The sequence below is a fragment of the Condylura cristata genome, unplaced genomic scaffold, assembly GCF_000260355.1.
Source record: "Condylura cristata isolate star-nosed mole 26May11 unplaced genomic scaffold, ConCri1.0 scaffold00020, whole genome shotgun sequence".
NCBI lineage: Eukaryota > Metazoa > Chordata > Mammalia > Eulipotyphla > Talpidae > Condylura > Condylura cristata.
Window position 1 is genome coordinate 16,710,443 of NW_004567121.1, and position 26,155 is coordinate 16,736,597.

The following is a 26,155-nucleotide window of genomic DNA, read 5'->3' on the forward strand; positions in this document are numbered from 1 at the left end:
CTGGAGACAGCTGGGAACCGCTTCTTAATGTTTGCTCAGACTGTGGGGAATGCCCTTCCCCTCCTGGTCAGCCGGGACAGCACCTGCCTTCTCCATAGGCCTCCCCAGACTGGACTGTATTGGACTCCCTCCTCCCTGGGCTTTCTGTTCTGCCCATTCTACATGGAGCATGTCCCGCTGTGGTGACACCTCACCTCTAAGTCTTGGCCACAGGCAGGGGCCTTTATCTTCTCCTATCTAAGCCTAGACCCCGTCACCTAGACCCCGGGTGAGGGCCAGGGCGTGTCTGGCATCAGTTTTGCCCCTTTCCCACAGAGACCTCAGACAAGTTGCTTTATCTCTTCGAGCCTTCCTTTGCTCATTTGTCAAATGGGGTAATAACCCCACCTGGTTCCTGGGACAGGGAATTGAGCACTTCAAGTACTTGGCACCCTGCACCCAGACCGACCAGGGCTTGAGTGGGCTGCCTGGTCGTCCTGTGCTAGCCGTTCCTCCCAGGATGCAGTGCTGTGTAAGAGCTCTTTCTGCATGGGGCAGTGTGGACTGCACGCTCTTGTCCCTATTGCGAATGCAGTGTTTGCTCAACAGTCTCCAGATTTGTCCCTATCCACAACTGAGCAGTCAGCACGCTAGTAAAGCTGGGTCTTCTGGCTCCAAAGTCACAACTTTATATGTTCTGCCTTGACACTGCCTGTTTTGGATGGCTATGACTCTATGTCCTCATCAGCAAAATGGGCATACAGTTCCTTCCTCAAGCAGAGGAAGGGGTTATGGGGTTAATACGAAGGGACAAGGAGGCAGAGACCCTGCTGAGCAGAGACTATGGTGGAGATACAAAAGGAGGTGCCCAGGGCTTCTCCACCTGGTCAGCCTCCTCCCTCTCAAAGCCCTGTGCCTGGGTCCACAGCGCCCCCTGCTGGACAGTCCACCCAGAAGCTCCCTGTGGGCAGCGCCAGTCCCTTTGCATTTCCTTGCAGTGATGGCTGGGCCCTGCCGCCCTTGCCTTCCAGGGAGCTGGGATGGAGGGTGGCTCTGAATCCATCTCACCTTTCACCTGCCATGAATTAGCTGAAATCTCTTCTTGGCAGAAAGGTCAGGAGCCTGGCAGGAAGCCAGGGTGGTATATTCCAAGCCCTGCAGCTTCTTCTTGGTTAGGAGCACATTACACTGTCCCAGCACCACATGGACTGTGGGACTAGACCGTAGGCGAAGGCCCTGGAAAATCAGGGCGAGGGGCTGGTCAGGCCTTTTGCTTGGCCCTCGGGCTGGGGCCCCTCGTCAGCCCCTCGCCCCGGCCCCCCCATCCAGTGGTGCTCCCGCTCTCTAGAGCCCTGGCCCCCTGGCCTCATCAGACCTATCCACATTGCCAGCAGCTTCACAGCCTCATGCTTCCTTAGCCTGGCTTCCTGGATGCTGGGGATCCAGAGATAAACAAGCCCCTAATTAGCTCTCCAGGATGTCCCCCGGCCCCCATCTCTTCATTCACGTGACCACAACATCTCTCCGGCTTCTGTCTCCAGGGCCTGCTCTGAAGGAGGCAATCAGAACAAACCCCAGATTCAACTCCAGCCAGTTCCCCAGCCTCCTGCCCCCTCCCTGGCAAGTTTCCTTCCCCTTCCCCTGCCCCTGCACCCCCCACCCTGGGCTCTGCTTACTTTTCCTGCAAACTTCATCCTTCCCCGACTGATGAAGACCCAGGCCCAGATCATCTTTCTTCTCCACCTGGAAACTTTCCTGCTTGAATCTCAGCCCCAGTGTTCTTCCTGCCTTCAGCCTTTTGCAAGGTCTCCCGGCACACACACCGCTCTGTCCTGGGTATGTCCCTTATCCCATGTGCCCCACACAAGCTCCAGGCTTCAGGAGGGAACACCCAGCTCATCTCTTTGCCAGCACTGTTGGGGAGACACTGGGTGTCCATGCAAGGCTTCTCGAGTCTGCTTCCACTCGTCACTCTCAGCGGGTGATGACTTTATCTCAGGGGACATTTGGCAATGTCTGAAGATAACTTTGGTTGTAACAACTAGGAGGTGGATGCTGCTGCATCTAGTGGGCAAATACAGGGGTGTTGCTAACTACCCAGCCAGCTGTCCCAGCCTCCTGCTCCCTCAGCAAAGAATCATCCAGCCCAAGATGTTCTTAGCACTGAGGCTGAGAAACTATGGTTGAAATGCACCTACAGATTGAGTATTAACATAGTGGACACGGAGGAAATAACAGTTCCGACAGAAGCAGAAAAGGGAGCCGGTGTCTCAGAGCCCCCCCACCCCCACCCCAAGGGCCCCTTCAGACCCTGTGCTCCCACACCCAGGCTGCTCATGTCTTTGTGTAAGTAGAGGGGAACCTGAAGAGAGGAGGCGGGACCTGGGTCAGCCTAGAGGGTTGAAGTGGGAAGTGGGCTCTGTGTGGGGAAACAGCAGGTGGTGACTTGGCCTCAGTGTAGTCATCTGTAAAATGGGAACGGGCATCTCCTTCCGGTCTTGTTGGTCAAAGGTCCTGAACTGTGTTTCTCATCTGTGCATGAGTCATTTCCCCTGTGCTGATGGGCAGGAACCCTCCTGGAGAACAGAGGGTAGAGAACCAGCCTCCAGAGCCTTCATAGATATGTGTGTGGGGAATTGTGGCTCCAATTGCCCACCCTGGGGAACAGCTGGAAGGACAAGAATGCTTTGATAGGCTTCATCAAAGCCACCTCCGTGTCCTGGGGACTTACTGGGGTGGGGGCATAAAGGGTCTCCAGCTGAGAACAGCTGTTAGCTAGGCCCCATGCATAGGTGGAGGCTGCCCAGAGTCCCCCCTTTTCCTCGTGGTCAAGAATGTCACAGAGACTGGTCACCCTGAAACAGACCTTTGTAGGGCTCTTCAGGGCCTTCTCTGTGCCCTCCTGGGCAGGCGTGGCTGACCAGGGTGCTCAGCGCCGAGCAGAACAGCTCTTCCTCCTGTGAATTGCTCTGCCCTTGGGAGGGGTCTGGCTCTGATTCTTGGGGGTCGGGTCCACAAAGGATAAAGCCAGCACTCTCAGCCCCCTCAGCCTTGTAGAGCAAGGAGGTCCTGAGCAAACCCTCTTGAGTTCACAGACCTGTCTCAGCAGGGGAGTGCTCACAGGCGTGTGCATCGAGCCCTGCATACGTTAGCACACCGCCAGGGGCTGAGCTGGAACACCCACAGGTATGGCCTCAGGGGTAAGGCTGTATTTTGGTGATCAGCCTGGGGCCTGATGCTGAAACCTCTCCCAACGCATTCATCTAACTGCTCTGAGCCTGTTTCTTCCTGTAACAGCAGCAGTTACAGGAGTAACAACAGCAATTCCTACCTTCCAGGTGGTTGCGAGGATTGGATGTGGTAAAGCCTGTGATGCCCTTAGCACAGTTCCTGATCCATAGCTAGAGCTCAGTAAATGCTGAGCTCTACGGTCTGGGGCCTGGGGGAAGATCCCGAGGGGCAAGGCTCAGGCAGACATGGTAAGTAGGGTGACCTGGTTCTTTTTTCATTTTAAGGTGTGGGGAGGGTGGGCTCCCACAAATGCAGATGAGAAAGTGCAGATGCAACTTGATAAGCACGTTATCACAGGAGTTAGCACATTATAATAAGGAATCTCTGAAACTCATAAATAATGTCCCCCACGTCCCCCATAGGACAGAGAGGAGCTGTTAAAGCAGAAGCTGAACTAAGCCAGAATATCTGCATCCCCAATACTTGGCACTGGGATCAGTCAGTAACTTACTGTGGGTCAATGCCTTTTATTTTTTAATTTTGCATTTTTCCAGTCTTATAGAAATAGAAAAGGTGGTTAGCAAAGTTTAGGGCGTGTAACAATGATTTTTCCAGTTTTATTGAGCTAAGTTTGAAATAATGATTTGATATATGTATACATTGTGAAAATGATGACCACAAGAAGTTGAGCTGCATAAACAATGTTAACATGTGTTAATTTACATAGGTACAAATTTTGGTTTCTCGTGATGAGGCTTTTGGAGATTTCCTACACTCTTAGCTAATATTAAATACACAGCATGGTGTGGGTAGCTATAGTCTCTGTGCTGGATGTCACCTCTGTGGGACTTGTTCGTTGTAGAACTGGAAGTTTGTACTCTTGACTGTTACCTGGCACAAAGGAAACTTGGACTCCAGGGCTAAGAAGAAGCCCATTTAATTGCACCAGTGCTGACTCAGCGGATTCGCCTCTGAATGCTGAGACCTGTTTGTAGGAAGTCAGGGGCTTTTATACACTTTCAGTTCTACAAGGTTCCAGGGGGCTTTGCAGCTGTGCAGTGTCAGATGTGACATGGTTACATACCAAGAGTTGTGTTATATAGCTGCAGATCAAGAGTGAGAATGGGTCAGGAGTGATGGGAACTCCAGGTCCACTCTGCCTCATGGCTGTATGTGGCCTAACATGAAGCAAGTTTCATACCAGGGACTAAGTTGCATACCAGGAACTGAGCAAACAGTTGTTACTAAGATCCCCAGGCAGGCTGCTTACCTCAGGTCACCATTCTTTGTGACCACATTTACCACCCCACACACTACTCCCCTTACCTGGGATAACCACCAGTCTGGTCACTGTTTCTGAGTTCAGCTTTTTAGATTCCACCTATAAGTAAAAGCACACAGAATCTGTTTTCCTCCTACTTATTTCACTAGGCCCTGTTTCTGAGAGAAATTGTTAACTGGGGTAAGTGAGAGTCCTGATTCTTTTGGAGCAAGGAGGAAGACTCAGGAAAGATCATGGTGTTTGTACAAGCCAAGTTATGTCTTGCTGAGGGTGGGAGTGTACGGGATAAGATTCAGAACGAAGGACACCATGAGGAAGTTTCTGGAAATCTGTGTCTTTAGCCTTTAGCCTTCTTTCTTAATTTCCCTTCCTGTCCCTGCATGCCTCCTCCCTCCCAGAACCAGGATCCAATTTCCTCTTTTTTTCAAATGCAATTTGAAAGAGATTTAATTTCTGGAGATTATTCTGTGTGAGGAACCTGTAGAGGCAAGTTGTCTCTGAAGTTGTAAGAGAAATATATGTACCTCAGGAGTCTGAAAATAGAAAGCTGTTTGGCATGTGAAGCAACTCATATCTCTGCCATGTCTTGCCTGTGGCAGACTCAATCTGGGGCCACACCTCTGGGTTTGTGTTCCACCCCAGCTGGCCTCTCAGAAATAACCATGTGGAAACCTAAATTCCTTTAGGGAGATAGTAAACTTGTGACCATGACAGAGGGCTATGCTTGCAGATTCCTGGGCCCTCTCCTGCTAATCCCTGGTGACTGCTGAGGACTCTGCAGTAGACCCTGCATGAATCCTCCTCCGGGCAATCTCGGTCTGCCTCGGGTGGCCCTCCTTGAGACCTCTCTTGATGCGGCGCTTCAGCTTTTGCAAGGGAACTCGAACAATCTTTTCTGAACTGCCCCTGATATTGTCAGTCTCCACCAGCCCACATTCCTGATCCACGTAACCATGAGAAGGAATTCATCATTGCTTTTTCAAATCATGAAATTTGGGGAGTAGTTTGTTACATAGCAATAGATCACTAGTCATAGCTATGTAATAAGTCTGTGAGGAGTGAATGACAGCTCAGTGCTTATCTCTTACCCTGGCACTGGAGAGTCATTAAACTTTGACCATGTCTATTTTCTGGTGGGAATCCTCTGATGGTAATTTTATGAGTCTACTTGATTGGGCCATGGAGTGCCCATATAATTAATCAAAAATGATCCTGGGTATTTCTGGAAATATTTTTGAATGAGATTAATATTTAAATTGGTAGACTTATAAAGCAGTTGCCATCCATGATGTGGGTGGGCCTCATCCCATCAGTTGAAGATCTGAATAGAAGAAAAGACTGACCCTCTCCTCAGTAAGTGAGAATTCTCTTGCCTGACAGCTTCAGCTGGGACATTGGCTCTGCAGATTTTACACTTGCCAACCTCCATAATTGCCTAAGCCAGTTTCTTGTTATAAATTTCTTTACAGATGTGATACAGCCCATTAGAGTTATAGATAGATCTTATTCTGTTTCTCTGGAGAATCCTGAGTACTACAGAGTATGGAAATGCTGTAACTAATACCTACAATCATGGAAGTGTTTTGGGCACTGGGAAGGGGGTACAGGCAGAAGAGTTTTGAGGGGCAAACTAGAAAAATCCTAGGTTGCCTTGAAATGAACTTTAGAAATATGGACATTAAAAGTGATTCTGGTGAGGGCTTACAAAGAAAGAGGAGAGTGCTTGGGAACACACATAGTATTGGGAATACAGTGTTGGGAGAATCAAGTGAGGGTACTTCTGGTGAGAGCTCAAGTGGAAATGGGGAGCATGTTTTGGAAGCTGGAGGAAAGGTGATCCCCGATATAAACTAACAAAGACCTTGGCTGCAGTGTGTCCTAGCTTTTTGTGGGAAACAGAGCTTGTGAGTGACAGCCTTGGGTGACTGGCAGAGGTGCTTTCTAGGCAAAATGCTGAAAGTAGCCCATGGCTTCGCCTTGCTGTTTATAGTAAAAGTGAGAGGAGAACGAGAGACGGAAGGATTTGTTAAGTGAAAGGGAGCCTGAAGTTTTGAAGATTTATCAAATTCTTAGCTTATCCATATCGCAAAAAATGAGAAAGCGTTCTGGAGAAAATACCAAAAATGTGGCCAAAGCATCATTTTTTAAAGATTTTATCTGCAAACTTAATCAACTATTTCCGGAGTAGAGATGAGATTATATCAGCAGAAGCACAGGAAGCTGGGAGTGAAGGGGCAGAGGAAGTAGACTGAGAAGACAAAGCCGTGGAACTTCTGGGCCTGCAGGAAAGGAAAACAGAACTACCTGGCTGCAAACACAGTGACCCTTCAATAAAGGACAACCCAACAGTGCTTCAGAGGCCACCAGGGCTGCCTTCCCCTCCCCACTGCTTCAGAGGTGGGATCTTAAAATATATTCCCGTTCACCCCAACAGCCCCCAAAGTCTTAACCCATTCCAGCATCAATTTCAAGTCCAATATTTTACCGAATGTCATCTAAATCAGGTCTGGAGGAGATTCCAGGGAAGATTCATCTGGAGGCAAACTTCCTCCCTCAGTAGTGCTGGTGGGCTGGGCCTCCCTTCAGAGCTGAGGGGCAGGGCCATGGCCTTGGGACAAGCCAGTGATGCTGCAGCCCTGGTCAGCCAGAGAGTAGAACTCCATCTAAGGAAGAACCCACCAAATTTTCCCTGCAAGGTGTTGAACTAGCTAGGCACCTATTACCACTTTCTCCTTTAAATTTTTCCTTTGGAATGGCAAATACTCTCCTATGCCCACCCCACCACTGTATTTTGGAAATGCCTCACCTGTCTGTTTCACAGGTTCATTGCTGGAGAGGAAGTTTGTCTCCAGATGAATCTTCCCTGGAATCTCATCCAGACCTGATTTAGATGACAGTCAGTAAAATTTTGAACTTGGAATTGATGCTGGAATGGGTTAAGACTTTGGGGGCTGCTGGGGTGTAGGGGAATATATTTCATGAGAAGTATACAAATGTGGATGACAGAATATTGTAGACTGACTCATACCCCCTCAACCCATATGCTGAAGCTGTGGCCTCCAGTGTGACTCTGAGACTTTAAAGAGGTGACCACAGTTAAAGGGCATAGCCCCTCCAAGGTCATAACCTCATAAGGGCAGGACCCTAATCTAACAGCACTGGTGTCTATGAGAGAGGACAGCAGTGCGCTCTCTCTAACCTACTTTATATGTGGAATATAAAATAACTAAATCAATCATCAGATAAAGACAAGCTGAAAAACCACCCCCTGACAGCTGACTAGAGATGGGAGACACCTAAGGGGAGGGTTGGGGGAGGGGGAATAATAGGGGAACATGATGGTCAGGGTGGTGGGTGTGGGGGAGTGGTGGGTGGGTGCACTATGGTGGTAATACCTGATGGGGATACCCCCATGTTACTGCAGTTAAAAATAAATAAATAAAAACACATGTGGGAACCCTGTGAGGAGGCGTAATGCAAACGGAGAGCTCGGGCTCACAGGAAACCAACTTGACCAAACCTTGATCTTGGACCTTCAACCTTCAGAACAGTGAGAAAGTAAATCTGTTGTTTAAGCTCGCCAGTCTGTGGTATTTTGTTGTGGCTTCCTGAGCAGAATGACACGGTTTCCCAAAAAGGCAAGTGAGGAGGTGTGTGCACTGGGATTTCAGTTCTAGTGTTCCCAGATCTCATCCTTTGGCCCATGTTGACGTTCTTCTGTGCTCTTGCTGGGTTCCCACTTGTCAGAGCTCCTTGTTCTCTTGTGCCCCTGCTGGGTTTCCACTGGTGAGAGCTCCTGTTTTTGTAGAGTTTAACGCCACATGAGAGCGATAGTCATCTAATAGATAGTGAAGTAGTAACAGCGATGTCTGCTATAGGGGGATGTCACCTCATCAAGAAGGTCAGAGAAATCCTCTTGAAGAAGTGGCACTAGCCCTGAGATATGAAGGGTGATTAGGGCTAAACCAGGGATGGAAGGGTGTTCTGTGCAGAAGGAATAGCCTGTGCAAAACTTGGATGCTCCTCCCAAGAGGGAGTTGGTGAGATTCCAGGTGATGAGAGGAAGGCTGCTTTGACCTGAATGGAGAGACAAGGGCCAGGGACATGGGATTCAAGAAGAGGCTGACCTCACCAGCTAGGCCATGAGCAAGGCAGTAGGAAGCCACTGAGTTATCTTAACCTTGGAAATTCCATAGAATTTCCATCGAGTTATCTTAACCTTGGAATTTCCAAATAGATGCCCATTCTGCAGAATGCGAGGTGGGGGGTGGAGGAGGAAGAACTCTGTGGAGACAAGTGAGGAATCCAGGAGAGATATGCTGGGAGCTCAATACTGGACAGGGGGCAACAGAGATGAAGGGACAGGTTGAACTGGCGAGCTGTTTACGAAAGTCACACAACTGGGCTTGGTGCTAAGTTGTAAAGGGGGCATGAGGGTGAGAAAGGACTCAGGGTGGTTTCTGAATTGAGTACCTGGGTGATGATGGCACCCTTTGGTGAGGGAGAAAAGACAGAAAGGCCCAAGTTAAGGATGGGGGTCAACTTCCTAATTGGGTGAATCTGGCAGTTTCCTTGTAAAGCTAGGCATGCCTCTGTTTTCCTATCTGAAATGAGTACCAGAAGCAAGATGACACTTGCAGAGGGTCTGACTCAGTGCAGTGTGTTGGTAGCTCCTTCCTCTCCTCAGTGAGATAGGCTGGGCAGATGCCGCTGAGGAAGTCAAGTGTCTGGAAGTTTGCCCCAAGTCACACACCATTGGAACTAGGCTTATAGGGAGGCTTATAGGAAAAGTCTTTCTTTGCTGGCTCACTGACCCCAAGATCAGAGAAGAATCATTCATGAGTTGTTCAGTCATCATTGGAGGCCAAAGGTGGGTGGGGAAGAGAGGATTAAGTTCAGGTGGGAAATTCAGTTGGAGGAAGGGACCGAGTGCTGGAGGAGTGTGAAGTTATGCAATGTCCACAATATAGGGTTTGGCAAAGCTGACTTTTTATGCAGTTCAAGATGCACGCTCTGATGACCAGGCAGCCTTCTTCCAAGTGGAGATTCAGACATCCAGACTCCTTCATCTTGTGACCCCACCAAGTCCTAGGTCCATGAGGTCATGGGGTCTTCCCTGTAGAAAGGGAAAGAGAGGCACATAAACAAAGGAGTTTGAACAGTGGTCTTGATGGGTGCCCAGAAAAGGAGAAAATGAGTTTGAGGACGAGTTACCCAGGTCAGAGCAATCGCAGGTCAGAACTACAATGTGGTCAAGAGGCTTAGCCAAGTAAAGAAGCAGCGAAATCTGCACAGGTTCTGTTGTGCTTTCCCGAGGGTAGAGAGGACTGGCCACAGGATAAGAAACTGAAGGAGCCAGGCTTGATCCCAGTAGCTAATGGTTCTGAGAAAGGGCCACTTCTAGGTGTGCTCTCGTGGGCTGTGGAAATAGACTCTGGCCAAGATAGCTGGGGCACCTGTCTTGAGACACAGCCCTGTGGGCAAACTGTGAGGAGTTAACAGGCAAAGTCCCTTTGTATTATAACTACTGAAACGTGTGTGGACTGGCAGAGAAGGGACAGTGTTGTAAACTTCAGTTGGGTGACTTCAATGAAGGAAAATCTTCTTTGAGAAGGGACATTTGGCCAAAGACATGAAGATGCTCAACTCTGAGGGTATTTGTGGAAGGACAAAGGTCACAGGAAGTGCAAAGGTCCTGTGGTCGGAGCAGGACTGCATTGTGGAGGATCCCACTACAATAATCAGAGGTGATGGTTACAGTGAGTAGGGAGTGAGGGGAGAATTGGATAGATCCTGTATCTACTTTGTAGGTTTAGCCCTCCTTTCCGCACTTCCTCTGTTTCCTAGAATAGACTAGACTATGTGGACACATTTCTACCTCTGTGCCCTTAGACCATAAGCCTCCTGTGGACATGATGGGGCCCAGCGCCTGTCTGTAGCCTCACACCTGGTGCAGGGAGGGCCAGACGCCAGTGCCCAGTAAAGGGCGCTGTGGAAGAACCCATGTGCTCCTGTGTTACCAGGTTTCATGGGGCTGAGCCCAGCACTGCTCATCAGCCTAGGTGGGGAGCTTTCCTATGGCTGAGGCTCTCCTGTCCCCATCCTAAGGAGATTTCTTAGTGTGTCCAATCAAAGGGGTATTGGTGTCATGAGCTATGAGGGAATCCGGGGAGTAGCTGCCGGGATGGCAACATCCTAGGTTCTGTTTCTTCTCCATATACCCACCTGCTGGTTCCCCAGGAAATGTGCAGGTGTACAGGCAGTCCAAACAGGCTGGGCCCTGGGCTCAGGTGGAGTCGGGCTCTGCCAGGGTCACTGGCTGATGTGGGGCAGTTTGGTCTCAAGGCATCCTTTGCCCGTCGCCCTTTGAGTGGGGCCTTTTCCTGAAACACTCCTCACTCTCAGACTTTTCCAGAAACTTGGTGAAATTGCTGTTGATGAGCCAGCAAACTGCCATTGTTTGAGAGGGCTTCGAGAGCCCACAGTCTAGGATTCAGAACGTTGCTGCAGGCATCCGGCTTTCTCCCCACACCGGTGCTGTGAGAGTTATGTGTTTCCTGTGCTCTCCTGCCACAAAGCAACTGCTTCTCACAGGTCTTAGCTCTCATTCTAGGTGGCGGGTTATCACGGTGTGGTGGTTCTGTGTGTGAACTTTGGAAAGGGACAGGCTTGAGTGCGCACGATACCTCTGCCCTTACTCAGTGTATCATCCATCCACCCAGTCCTCTGAGCCTCGGTTTATTCATCTGAAAAATGAGGACGATCATCCTCTTATCTAAAAGCTGGGTTGTGAAGATCAATTGAGGTAGTGGCAAACTTCCTGGAGTCACAATAAATGAAAGGCGGTAACACCCTTAACAGTAACCCAGAGTGAGGGGAGCCGGTGGCCCTGAGCACACTGAGACTTGCTCCTCCTTCAGCCAGCCTCTCAGACCAGCTCCACTTCAGGCCAGAGCAAAATGAGAAAGCCCTGCCTGTTCTGGGCCTTTGAGGGGGGTGGGGTGTGGGCCGGGTTGGGGGTAGTCCATGAATAGCTGAAGCCATGAATGATGTCTCTGCAGGTGCCAGGGGCCCGCAGCCTCACCCTCACCCAGCGCCTAAGTGCGTCCTGCCAGACCCTTGTCAGCGGTTACAACCTCCAACTGCCTCCCGCTGCCTGAGTTTTATCAAAAGCTCAGTTGAGAGAAATAAAGTTCATGGGGGTTATTTAAAGGCCATGCATTCCATCCATTCCTCCAGATGAGACTTATCCCTGAACCCAGGCAGGCTCTCATGAAGCTGAGTGGTTCTCTGAACACAGTATTTAGCCGCCACAAAATCTTTATTATGCCCCTCCTTTATGATGGAAAACGGCCAGGGAAGTCCTGCTGTTGCATTTATTTTGGGATGTTGATGCTGTTGTTATTCCGGGTCTCAGCCAGTGCTCTCTGTAAGACCTGAGTGGAGAGCATTGTAGGCGCCTTCTGGCAAAATCCACATCTTCAGAGGAATTGGTGGGCTTCTGACTTATGGGCAATATGCCTTATAAAATTGACCCCAATTCTCAAATTACTTGGGCTCAGATTTTGGCCGCCGCTTTAAGAGTCCTGGAAGATCTTTTGGCCAGTTAAGGGAGATCATTTCTCTCTACAGGCTCATTTCTTAATCTTGTCAATGGCTTTATGACGTTGGTGGGGCCAGAGTGGGCACTTCTATCCCAGAAAATAAGGAATGGAGGACCGGTCAGTGTGTGTGGGAGAAAAGTGAGGAGACGGTGTTAAGCGTAGCGGCTCTTGTTCTTTCTAGAGCGTGGCAGAGGTGGTGTAGGGTCTGGCTTCAGGGAACCAGAGGGTGTAAAAAGGATTTTCCATGAATTTGAGACAAGAACCGTAGCTGTTGCTCAATTTAAACTTCTCCTTGAGGGCCTCTCCCCTCATCCTAGCTACTCTCTGGGTATTTTTGTGAAGTTGTGAAACATGGAAACTTTCAGTGTCTCCTTTCTCTTCCTCTTCCCTCCCCACCCAGACACGCCTATCCACCTTTTTCTTTTTTTTCCTTTGCTCCTCTACTGCTACTTCTTCCCCTCATCTCACACCCCAGGGCACAGGGGCCAGAGCTGGGCTGCCTGGGGTGACTTGCTCCCCTCCTTCCCTCTCTCAGGGTGAGACAGGCAGGCCTCTGGCCTGAGGTGCCCAGCTTTGCGGCTGGAGCGAGCAGAAGAGGGTCGCAGAAGAGGGTCAAGGAGTTCAGACTCCTTAGTGAAAGAGTAGCAATGGAGCAACAAACGTTAAACAAACACCCTATTGTGTGTCAGACAATAGCAACCATTATTACCAGATTGCACTTGATTTATGTCAATGCATCCGCTGCTTCAGCGGGCCCATGGCACCTTCATTGTGGTCCTAGTCAGATCCTCTGTCCACCTGCTTATCCCTCTGTAGCGCGGGGCTTCTCCGCTTTCACACTATTCACATTTTCACATTTGGGCCCAGATTCTTCGCTGTGAGCCGTGGGGGTGTTTTGTGGCATCGGTGGGCTCTACTCCTTAGATGCCGGTCACACCCGCCACCCGACTCTCGTGTGCAGCCACAAAGACGTCCAGCATTAGGGGTGTTCGAAATCACCCCAGGCTGAGAACCACCGCCCCTTTTTGCCTTTCCTAATGTGTATCTCTCCATGACAGAACCCCTCTGGCTCATTCGCTGGGTGTGGCCCAGTCTGCATGTGTTCCTGCAGCTTTGTTGACACTTGCTCAACTCTTCTGCCTGGTTTTCTCTTGGGGTGGCCATCTTCTGATTTGTACAGGGTGGGCTCTGTGTGTTCTAGAAACCCAGCCACTCCGGTTGGGACTCATATTGACTCTTCTTTGCCTGTGTAGACACAGAGACCCAGGCAGGCAGACAGGCTTGGGCACTGAGGCCGGACAGGGGAGAAGGGGCTCGCCCACAGCTGTGTGGCTGTTCCACAGTGTCACCAGTTGACTGTGAGGCCTGGTGTCTCGGGAGGAGGAATTAGCCTTTACGTTAGTCTAGGAATGGCTACTTCAATTTTCTTTCATGGTGGACAGAAGACCCTGGTGTCAGTGAACAGAGGAGGTTTCTGAGAGTCCTGCTGGGAGTGACTTCTGGCTCTGCCTGGGTGGGGTGAGTGGGTCACAGACTCAGACTTGGCAGCATTCTGATGGGGACTTTCTGTCCTGAGCCTCTACAGGCGCAAGACTCTCTGGGCCTCAGGGCCCGTGGAAGCATGCTTTCTGCCACCCCCAGGGGATGACTAATGAAGGGGAAATGGGGTGAGGGATCATGATCGAGGGGTTTTGTTCCCTAAATGCCCTGCACATGACTCTCTGACCTCAGAGTCCTTCCCCTTTCTCTTGCCTTTTTCTCCTTCACTGTGTTCAGCCTTGCTTCATTTCCCTTTTCTCCATCCACACAAAGCGCTCAGAGAGCTGGCATTGCCTGGACCTCTCACCTCTTGCTGGGACTGCACTTCTGGGGCTACCTGTCCTGGAGGTGCAGGGGACCCTGGTTGGAGCAGGAGACCAATGAGCCAGCTCCTGGGCGCTGGTCATGTACCCCACATTCTCACAAACGGTGGGCAGTGAGCTGCACTCGTGGGTGGTAATACCAGTGTGGGGCACAGCCACTCCCCACCTACCATGAACCCCTCTGTTCATCATAGAGCTTGTCTCACTGGCCTAGGAACCACAATGTGGCACCTTTGGCTTAAAGCTCCACCTTTAGTTTCTAGAAGCCTTGGCCATTCTAATAGTTTCAAACCCAGACTGTGCAGTGAGAGTCACCAGGTAAATTCCCAGACTGATGATGGGGTCCCATCCTGAGATTCTGATTCATAAGTCTAGAGGGTGAGACACCCCCACCCCCCACCTCACCCCCCACTCCCCCCCTCCACCACACACACATTGGGAGCTCTCTTTAGCTTAGTTTGTTGGGGAGATTGTGGCTGGAGTGCTCTTAGGGGAGGAGGAGCTGGAGAGGGGGAAGCAGTGGCTGGAGCCAGAGGGCGTTGCTGTCAGCCAAACTTTGCAAGAGAACTTTTGCAGAGCTGCTGAATTTTTGCAGCTGTTTTATGGGGCCTGTGGACCAAAAGGGGAAGTTTGGCTGCATTTAGAGCGTTGTCCACAAAGAGGAATGGTGGGGGTGGGGTGAGCGGTGGCCAGCTTGAGAGCTGGAGGAAGGTAGGCGAACTGGGAAAGGTGCCATCAGGGGCCTGGGGACAAGGGTCTGATTTGGATGCACATGTTGTCACTCTGGAAGCTCTTGGGGCTGGCATGGTGGGGGCTGGGGAAACCGAAGAGGGGTGGCGGGGAGGGAGAATGAGTTCCCAGCCAGGGAGCCTGGCCTTTTCTTGGAATGGAAGCAAACACAGAGTGTGCTAGAAGCATGTTCAGTCCTGCCCCAAAGGCCCAGTGAGTGGTTTCCTCTGAAGGGGCGCAGGTGGGTGGGGGGTGGGGGAGAGTTGCTGAGAGAGGGAGAAGCTTTGTCGAGATGGTCGGACTCCATGGTAGGAGGATGCGCAGACATTCCTCTGAGTGTCCCATTCCTAAGGCCAGAAAGCACCCACCTCCTCCCCCGCTGAGCTGGGGCCCAGGAAAGCTGTGCGAGTTTCCCAGCCCAGGGAGTGGCGGCCTGGCAGTGTTCTGCAGGTCTGATTGAAGACCCTCAGGCCTCAGTTTCCCTTTCCTTCTCAGCAATGGGGCTGAGTAGTTCTGTTGTCCTGTAAGACATGCCCTGGCCCCAAGCCGCGGGGAGGAAGTGGAGCCCCCACAACCATTCTGCTCCACGAAGCCCCTGTTCTTCCTCAGCGCCTGGCACCTGAGGGTGCTGCACTCTGCTCCCCCAGACAGAGTGGGCAGAGAGGTGCAAGGACCTGCCCCTGGGGGTCTCTGACCCCACCAGAAGTGTGCTGAGCAAAGCTACTCAGAGCACCCCATGAAGACTCAGAGGCACAGTCCATCTGTCTTTACACTGACCACCTCCCTCTGGCCACCCAGGGCTGCTGCCTTTCTCAGGGACTCTGCAGCATCAGCAGCCAGAGGAGCCCACTCTGAAGATGGGCAGAGGGGCAGGCCTGCACTGCTTCTGCACCCATGGCTCAGCATCCAGGGTCAGAAGTCCAGCTCTCAAAGAGCCTGCTCAGCCTGCCTTGGCACCGAAGGCAACTCAACAAGGCTCCTACTCACTCCCTTATCAACAAGTCTTTATTGAGTGCCAACGATGTGCCAACCCCGGTGCCAAGTGCCAGGGACGTAGCACAGTCCCTGCTGGAGGCGCTTGAGGGCCCATCATGGGTCTGTGTCTACTCAGCCCTCAGGGTGACCATGGGGGAAGTGGCGGCAGAGACAAGGGGCTCCCCCCAACCCCTGACCCCAAAGTCTCACTGGGGTTCAGGATTCCCACACATGAAGCGCTCAGAGAAGGAGGCAATGTTTAAATAAGCAGATGATTGCCTCTGGTAAGCACACACCACCTGCTGAAGTGCAGATGGCCAGGGGAAGTGTGTGTCTGTAAGTGCTCTGGGGGACCTCTGGGGCAGCCCCCTGGGGCTGGGTTACTCTTCAAGCTTCATAGCAGTATGGACGGATCTGAGTAGGTGGATCTTATTGCTTGAAAAAAATCATCAGTTCTGATGTGAGGGTATTAGACTAGAAATTCACAGCAGACGCAACCATCGTCCCTGGTTCCTTCTACCCGTCAGTCGGTCCCTTTGTCCTTCCACTTCACTCAGAGCCTGCTAAACAACACAGGCTTTCAAACCAACTCGGGTTCACAGACTGCTATTAGAGAAGCTCATGAAGGTTGACTGTGTGTGTGTGGGGTGGGTGGTGAGGGAGTGGGGGACAACAGAGGAGTGGGGGAGTCCCAGTCTGCTGTGATGGGCGGGTGCTGCCTAAGTTTGCTGCTTTGTAAAAATCTGAAACTTCAGAAAAAGTGTAAGACTATCACAAGTAATGTCTGTAAGCCTTTTCCTTTTCAATTAGTTACATTTCATGGAATCATCTGAGCGTAAATCAGAGACATTTGGCCTCTTATTAGTAAATCTCAGTGTGTCCTCCATGGACGTTATACCTAGCCTGGTTTCCTTGGTAGCCGAAACTTCTTCCTCTCATTTCCAGGCAGGACTGGGTCACTCAATTTTATTTAACAGGAGCCAGCCAGCTTGTTTTTCTGCTGGATCATGTGCTGGTGGCCTGGCTGCTGAGGTCTGCCTCGGCCCCAGGGTCTCTCTGGGAATGTCTACTGGCTTTGCTAGATCGCGATGCCTGAATGGGCTTGCAGCTTGACAACTGATCTGGCCCCATTGAGGCCTGGCTGGGCTTTGACCAAATGCTATCTGTTCCTCCACTTTGTTCTTGACTTTCTTGCATGTTTTCGTACCCACAGTATGAGTGTTGCATGCTATTGCTTCCCAGCATCAAGACCTGTTGGAAAAGAGTGCGGGTTAGACACCCTCTTGGGGCTAGTCTGGGCACCTCTGAACAAACTAGGGGCTCCTTTTTAGACTCCAGGAATGGGGTTTGGTGAAGAGGGCTGGCTCTGAGACCTGGTCCTGCTCAGGACTGGCAGTCGTAGGCTAAGGGCACATTTTCCACTCAGAGGGACAGAACGTCTCAGCAAGGTGGCAGGGTTTTTGAAAGCCCCCTGCTTGATCTGGGAGAGGATCAGGACACTGAGGAGTCGAGACCCGCGTGGTATTCATGACTGCTCCTAGCTTCAGGAGGAAGATGAACAGGTGCCTGCTTCCTGGAATTGCTGGCCTGGGACCAGGCCTGAGGAGGGCACTGGGCTTTGAAGGGGAAGGTAGCCTAGAGGACTGGACCCTGCAGTTGTGGGAAAACACAGCCAAAGAGCCTGGGCTGGACATGAACGCACATTTGCCCTGACACATAACAAATGAAATCCAGGAGTTTGCATTCAAGAGATCTTCTGATGGAGCAAGTCAGAGAAACTTCAGTGAACCAACTGGACAGCTAGCTGGAGCCGTTTAACTGGGCAGGTCAGTGTCATGCAAGAAGGGCACAGAAGAATGCATGCAGCAGTCCGAGCAAGGCCTTGGAGAGACTTGGGCTTCCCTGTTTCGCACCTGCACACAACCAGTACACCCAGGGTCCCACTTCAGCTCTGTTCTGTCTAAGTTGATTTACTTCCTGGGCCTGTTTCTTCAACTGGGAAATGCCACGTGAAGCCCTGGGGCCAGAGCTTAGTGGCAATGCAATGTAAGTGAGCTTAGTGGCACTTGGGGAGATGGGGGAACACAGATGTGGGGCCTTCATCCAGACTTGCAGGACGTGAGGTCCAGACCTATTGTTTCCAAGAGGCTCCCCAGAGGTCCTCAGAACAGAAGTCAGGTGACCAAGGGACCTTCCCATCCCTACACCCTGACTTAAGTCAGCACGCTCGACTGGACGCCTTTATTCCTTGAAGCATTTTTCCTGGTGTCTGGGAAGGCCTGGTACAGGTGGGGGCCCTGTGTCCTCCCCACTGGCCCATCCGTCGGGCCCTCCCACCGGGAGCTGTGCCACGGGTCCGGCTGGCCTGAATGCACCTCCTTCTCCTCCCCTCGAGCCAGCCTCAATGCCCCCCATTACCATTTCCATGGTTCGCTCCTCCGGGGCCCCATGGAAATCACGAGGCTTTCTGAGGAGTCGCGCAGACTTCAGAAAAGCCCCCGGGCCCCCTGCCCACCCCGGGCTCCCTCGCCGGCCGCTCTAATCCCGCGCGGGGCGCAGAGACAGAGCTCCCTCTCTCCTCGGCGGCCGGGCCGCTCATTCTCCCACAGAGCTGACGTTTCTCTGCGGCCCAGCTGGCTGCAGTTTTTAGAAATAACAATATCCCCGGGGGGAGGAGCGGCGGGGTGAATGGGCGCCTTTGTCCGGGGCCCTGTGAAGCCCGATTAATTATGCGCTGCGCAGCGCGGGGAGCGCGGCGGCCCGTCCCCCCACACCCCCACCCGGGCGGCTGAAAGGCCGGAGCTGGGGAGCTCGGCCGCCGGCTCCGCGCCGCCGCACAAAGGGCCGCGAATTAGAAAACCGCCAATTACCCCGCATTTTGTATTTGCCCTTGTCTCGCTGACACTGTGGACGGCCCCTCCCCGGGCGGCTGCACTTTGAGGGTTTTCAAGCCCTTTCTTGGTTACCAGGGGCGACTGGGCCGAGGGCTGGGAGCTGCGGGCGTGGGGAGGGCGGGAGGCGCCGAGTGCCCGGCGGGATCCGGAGCGGTGGAGGATCTGGGGGGCGGTGTGTGGGTACCGCCCCCCGCGACGTGAACCTCAAAGCTAATGCTCGCACCCAAGTTGGTGCCGGAATACTCAGTCCCGGGCCCCACCCCAGAGGACTCCCTGCCGCCATAGATCTGGGCCCAGAGGAAACGGCATTTTTAGCTGGCACTTCGGATGAATGTATTAAAACAAACGAAAGGCACAGATCTCAGGTTTATAGTTCAACACATTTTGACAAATAGATATCTGTGAAACCTGCATTCCTAAGAACCATTTCATCACGGATCCTTTTTCCAGTCTTCCCCCCCTCCCCTCCTCCCAGGCAAGCTCTGTCCTGATTTCTATCATCTCTGTTAAGCTTCACCTGCTCTTGGATTGGTGATAAGAGTCACATAGTATTCACTTTTGTTTTAGACGTCTCTCCCTCAGCATGCTTTTGAGATCCACCCATGTTGTTGATATCACTAGTTTGTTTCTTTTTATTAAATGGTTTGTTTATCTTTCCACCTGTTGATGGACAGCTGGACTGTTTCCAGTCTGAGGCTGCTGTGAATAAAGTTGCCTTGATCAGTTTGTACAAGTCTTTTTTTGTGGACGCACGTTTGTATGTCTTTTGGGTAAATATGTAGGAGTGGAATTGCTGGGTCACTGCCAAACTGTTTTCTAAAGTGGGCATATAATTTTGCAGCCCCAGCAGTAACGGTATGAGAGTTCCCAGTTATTCCATGTCCTTCCAGCATCCGCCAGCAAGTGAACCCCTAGCCAGACCTGACTGTCTCCTTGGCTGTGTCTATTTCCATCATCTCCCGCAGGAAGAGGGGTGAGATGGGTCAGTTCAAGTGGGGGTGGGTGCCCAGCCAACTAGATGTCCACCTAACAGTATGGTGGGTATTGGAAGCATAGTGCTGACCCAGGAGGGCAAGAAACTGGAAGAAACCTACATTAAAAATAAAAATACGTGCACATGGAGTCACACTGCATGTTTTACAGGGCCACGCAAAATAAGGATCTGATGTCAGACATTAGTGTGGTTGCATTTAGGGACGGCGGAACTAGGGTAGTGGATGGGGATCAAAATAATAAATAGGTCAGAGAGGGCTTTTGTGCAGAAGGAACAGCGCCATGGAGAGAATGTTGACTCTTGCACCTGAGGGCCAAACAAAAGCAAAAGGCAAAACCAAGCTCACACTTGGAAGTGATACTACCAATTTCAGGATGACATTCATATTTTTGTGGGTGGGAAGGGGAGGGGTGGGGGTGGGGCTTGGCTGCAGTTTCATTTTCCAAAAGGGGTTAGGAGATGACAAACTGTTAATGACTGTTGAATCTGGGGAGAGGTTCGCAGATTATTTTTTGTACCTTTACTTTGTGTCATAATTAAAACAAATATTGTAAAAGGTCATCAATCAAGACTCTGCAAAAATAACTTTGTGACTTTTGCCTAGGCTGGTCTCTGATCTAGGGTAATGATGGATCTGGTCTGTCAATGATATAAGTCCCGATCAGGAGAGAAATTTAAAGAAATGACTTTCCATTGATGTTAAAAGCCATCATAGCTAAGCTCTTTGGAGAATGGGAAATGTCAATGGCCTGTTGCATACAGAGAGAAACCAAATGGCAGGACAACCACAGGAAACTTTTTCTCTCACGGGTGGGATCATATCATCTCCTGAAGATTTGTGGGAAGATCATCCATTATGATTGTTCTTTCCTGGGGATGATCACTCCTAGACAATTGCATGGAACTGCTGTAAGCAATTCTTGGAGAGCTGCGGTGCTCACAATCAGGATGTGTGAGCCACCCTGATGCTTGAGGTGAGGGGCTCAGAACCAATCTATGATGGAGAGTCTGTAAGATATGGCTCTTCCCAGCCCTGACGATAGCAGATGAGTAGGGAGGGACTACCTGTACCAATATGGGTCAAGGTTTTTCTCTCAAGATTCTACATGTTTGAACCTAGAGGCAGAGGCTGGGAGTTGCTGACATGGGGCTGCTTTAATAGAAACGTTTTAGAAAGGAGGTTCATTGACTGCATATGCTTAGGTCCGTGGAACTGCGTGTAGTCTTTCCTGAGGCTCAGTTGTTCAAGTCTTTCTGGAAATTTAATAAGTTTATTATTATTATTATTTGCCAGGGTTGATTGCTATTACTTGTTCTATGGAGTAGATTAATATAACATTTTTAATAGCTTTCAGCCTTCTCTGATGCTGCCCCCAATACATATGGTATCTTTGTTGAATTAGAAAAAGGTGCCCCTCTGGGTGGACAAATTAGAAAAACTGTTCTTTCCCCAGCCAGACACAGCCCCTGCCCCAGGGTGAAGGTTTGGCTGGTTCTGTCTCGGGCTGGGTCCCGGGCCCCTTCCACCCACGGCCTGGGCTAGGCCCCCAGGGCAGAGCACAGACTGCAGAACCATTCATGGAGGTCCTGACTGCCTTCCGTTTGCTTGTTTCTTTTTTTCTTTAAGTAAAATTTCCACTCCCCCTTACCCCTCAAAGGACTGTTTTTCTTCAGTTTTCTTAAGTCTCCTTAAGGACTCAACTCTCTTACGTGCGTGTTGGAGGAGGTTATGGGGCAGTAGCTGCATGTCTAAATTGGGGTGGGAATGTTGGGTTTTTCCCAGCTTCAGGAGAGTGATTCCCGACTACCTAGCTGTGAATGGCCCAGCTCACACAGTAAAGCAGTTTCACATCAGCTTGGGAAGTTCGGAGACATCAAAGAAGCTCACTTCAGATAGGCCCCTGACGGCTGTGGCCTCCACTGTTCAGAATGACGAACTTCCCAATGGCCTTGTTCTTGGGCATCCATAGGGCACAGTTGGTGCAGTCAACCAGCTTCACGTGGCCATGGCCCTTTTTGACTCCACCGCTATTCTTTCTTTTCTTGGTCATCTTGGAAGCAAGGACCTGAGACCATTTGTTGCTTGGTCGATTGTCTTCTGCAGCAAGATATCATTCAGAAATTGAAGCATTATTTCACACAAGATATACTGGAAACGTAGGCCTACCATGAAGCCTTATTTATTTATTTATTATTTCATCTTTTTATTTATTTATTTATTTATTTATTTATTTATGTATTCAAAACTGGGGTACAGGTCAGAGATACAGGGGCGGTGAGAGGATTCACCAGAGACAGAGTGGGGAGTAGATAGGCAGATTGATGAAATATACTGCTGAGTGGAGCAGCGGGTGAGACAGAACAGGTCTGCTGTGCCATGTGGGCCACTTCCGAGGGCCAGGCTGGTAGCTTCACAGTGCTGTGCTTTAACCCCTTGCACCACCAGGGAGGGACTATGAAGCCTTAGTTAGAATAGTAATGCTCATGACAAATGTGTGATTTTTAATCTCTGTGCATTAAAATCTGTTTAAAGACTTAAATTTAGAAAAATCCCCTGCCCACCAGTTAAGAGACCTCATCTTCTGATGGATAATCTGCAGGCTTTCGAGGAAGATTTTCACTAAATTGTCTGGCAGATATTCTTAAGATGTCATGGGACACCTTTCTCAGTATCCCCCAGGTGACCACACCTAGCAGAAAGGTAAGAACAAGTGCCCGGAAGTGGGTGGACAAGGTGGTGTCTCAGGCCATGGTAAAGATAGCTTGGAAAATACAACTAAAAAAATTCATGATTATGGGGAAGAAAATCACCTCTGAGTGGGGAAAATGATTTGAGAGGCAACTGTTCCAGCTCTGATTCATCAGTTCATTTTATAGGCAGGCAGCCCTTGCAGCTAGTAAGTCTCACTACATTTCTCAATGAAAACTGCATATGGGAAAACAAGTCAGAAACTTTCCCAAGACAGAGGACCCTTACGCTTCTGTATCAGCATCTACAAGTCTGGACTCAGAGGGCTTGGGCTCAAACCTCGGCTCTGCCACTGCCCAGTTGTGTGACCTTGGAAATATTACATACCCTCTTGTAATGGCTTTTGGAATGTGTCCATAATCCTTTGACTCTCCTCCCATCAAAAATGATCAGCTATGTCCCTGCCCTTTAAACCTGGGTGGGGATTAGGAACACCTGGACAAATAAAACGTGGCAGAAGCAATGGTGTTCAAGGCTAGGTTCAAAAAGCCCATGCAACTTCTTTTGGTTCCTTTGAGACACTCATGCCAGGAGCCTTCATCTATCATGAAAGAAATCTAGCCACCCTGCTAAGCCTGCCTTGTAGAGAGACCAAGCTCAAAGAGGGAGATGACTGAGGACTAGCTATCCAGTCCAAAGCCCTTTGAGTCTCTAGCGTAGGCCCCAGGCACACAGAGGAAGTATTTGCAAACTCATGAGAGAGATCCTGAGCGGAACCACCTGGCTTAATCCTAGTCAGCTTCCAAACTCATGAGCAAAAGAAACCACTGTTATTGCTTTAAGACCATTGTTTTGAGATAGTCTGTTATCATGTGATATGACACAGCTGATATGGACACTTTGGCATAGTGGACTGCCTAACAAAGCCTAAGTCTGGGCTTAGGACTGGGAGGTGTACAGAAATTCTAAGGGATTTGAAGATACTCTTAGTGCAGCCTGCTGACCCTTGAGGAGGTTTCTTGGAAGGCTTCAAGGAAACCAAGACAAAAGAAAATTTTTAAAGATTTATTTTTATTTACTTATGCATATAAGAACTGGGGGTAGGCCAGAGACACAGATGGGGGAGGGGGAGTGAGTGTAGGGAGGGAGTGAGAAGATTCACCAGAGAGAGTGGGGAGGAAAATAGGCAGATCTACTGAAATACACTGCTGAGGGGAAGCAGTGAGTGAGACAGGAGAGGTTTGTTATGCCATGGGGTAGCTGGGGGTGGAGGGAGAGGTGGGGAAGTCAGCAGACTCCTGTTGCTGAGGCTGGTGATAGGTTGATGGCACTGAGACTTTAACCCTTGGACCACCAGAGAAGCCCATCAAGGCAAATGTAATAAAAACAGGAGGGATACAGTAATGGACGAACATTTAGCAATGTACTTGAAGTGATGTGGCCAATAGAGAATATACCTAATAAATTCATGGTTAGGGCTATGGATATCTTAGCCCAGAATTTTGAAAAATGTCAGTTGGATTATTTTAGCTGCATATGATATATGATAAAGATAAGTTAAAAAGGAAATTTTAACTTTTTTTTTTAAGATTTATTTATTTATGCATACAGAACTGGGGTACATACAGACCAGAGGTGCAGGGGCGGTGAGAGGATTCACCAGAGACAGAGTGGAGAGCAGAACAGGCAGATCGACAAAGTATACTCTGAAGGGAGCAGCTGGTGGGCCAGGAGAGGTCTGATGCACCATGTGGGTCACCTCTGGGGCCAGGATCTAACTCATGCTGAAGTGGCATTAGCTTCTTAGTGCTGTGCTTTAACCCGCTGCGCCACCATCGAGGGCCCAGAAATTTTAACTTTCAAGTAGAATTTATAGAAAATAAAAAAGTCAGGGATTTGCTGGTCTTAAAAGTATATCTTTGTTTCTCATTCTCAGTCTCCCCAGATGGCAAAAGACTCTCAAAGTATGAAAGGGCTTCAGGACAAGGGCAAAATTCAGAGAGAGAGGGAAAGAGAGACTATAAAATCTTTGTTTAAACTTCAAAAATCAAATGCTTTATAAAATCTTTCAGATAGACAAAGGCCCTCTAAGTATCTCAAGGGCCTGCCTCGCAGATTCTCCTCATTAAGCAATATGCTTTTAAGACTCTTAAAGGAATTGTTCCTCAACAGCCTTACAAAAAACTCAAGGTGGAGACAGTTCATCTTGATGAGATTTGTAGTAAGTTTTTAACTAATGGAATCAACCTCAATAGGGTCCACAGGAAACCCACAATGTTTGAATAGAATTATATTATTCTATTCAGCACCAAGTTGGACTGAAAGACAGAAAAATGAAGTGTCCCCAATTTCTTTTTGAATTCTGGGGAACCCAAAATTCTGTGGGACAGAAGCAAGGTGAGAGAGCTACTCAGTTGCAAGCATTAGACATTAGAAAAGGAATGATTCAGAAGTGGCCAAGAGCCCAAAGGACAAAGCCAACAGCTGCAGGACAATTTTTTGAGGCAGTAAGGAAACGCAATTTGTATATGGACGTATTTTAAAATTGCTGTGGCCCAGTCACTGCCATGTTTGAATTCTTGCTCCTCCATGTCCTGAATTGCAAGCTTAACCAACTTCTTTTTCTGCAAATTGGGCTTAAGATCAAGGCTTCAATGCAAAATGTCAACATTTATTACCCAGCAGCACCTGGAGCATGGAGGGAACAGGAGGATGCAACAAGAGTGAATCTTACAGATACGATGTGGAGCAAAACATGTCAGCTGCAAGAGCCCTTGCTAGTTGTGATTTCATTTAAGTGAAATCCCAGAATGGGCAAAATCGCTGACATTTTGAGAGACATTTCTAAGAGTGGTTACCTCTCAAGGGGCTGGAAATTGACTTAGAAGGGGTGCCAGAGAAACTGCCTGCGATTTGAAACCTTCTATATTTTGATCCGAGTGGTGTCTACGTGTATATAGGTTCATCGATCTGGGCCATAAAGATGCCTGCATGTTCCATCTCAATACAGGAGCTGAGAAGGTGATAACGTGCCTTCCCTTCATGCAGGTATGGTCTTTAGGAATTCCTTAATCCCAGGCCTGTGCTCCTCGGAGAACAACCTTACATAGCACTGTGCTAGGCTCTGCCTGCGCTGACGGGCGTTGCCAGGCCTGGCCTGGGGCTGACTCCAGGGTGGGAAGTGCCCCGGGCAGGTGCTAACTTTCTACCCCAGGGCAGCTGCACCAAGGGGCCCTAGGTGCCCTTAGGAGCTGGTGAGTGGGGAGGGTATTGCATACACCACTTCCACAAGTGCTTTCGGGGTCCTTGGAGGACCATGGGACTTTGGGGGTTCTGTGGGGTGTTTGGAATAAGGAACAGGAGCACATCTTGGCTCTGCGGGCCTGGTTCCTGGAAGGAGGACAGGGGGATGGGTGCTGAGGCGTCCAGACCGGGCTGACATAAAGCGCTCCTTCTGCTCACAGCCCAGCTATTTGAGGACCTGGAGCCATGATGTCCCTCAGAGTTTCCATTCTCTGCGCTGCAGCTGTTGGTTACGTGTTTCATTCAAAATGCTTTGCAGGAAGCGGCAGCCTCCACATTCCAGGGCTTTTAGTCATTTTCTTTCTCTCAGACTAGGGCTGGGATTAGAATGTTCTTCAAACCACACTGTCCGGGGCTGGTCTCCCGAGAGGAAGTGGGTGGGTCTCTGGGAGATGAGAACACACACCCAAATTCAGAGATGGGATGAAAAAAGGAACCGAAAGGTCCAGGCCCGCACAAGTAAAGTCCTGGGGAGACAGCTGAGGTTTAGATGCTGGTGGCCGAGGCTTAGGTGGTGTGAAGGGCAGTGACCTGGCGTTCCCAGTCAGGCGCTGAGTGCCATCTCTGGTGTGGAGGGTGAGTTGTGATGTGTGGGCGGGACAGGACAGAGTTA

At 50.1% G+C, this 26,155-nt stretch overlaps 1 pseudogene; it reads right to left on the reverse strand.

Annotated features, from left to right (window-relative positions):
* Window positions 1–21,256: 21,256 nt before the first annotated feature.
* Window positions 21,257–21,601, reverse strand: LOC101619077 (annotated as a pseudogene).
* Between the last annotated feature and the right edge of the window lie 4,554 nt (window positions 21,602–26,155).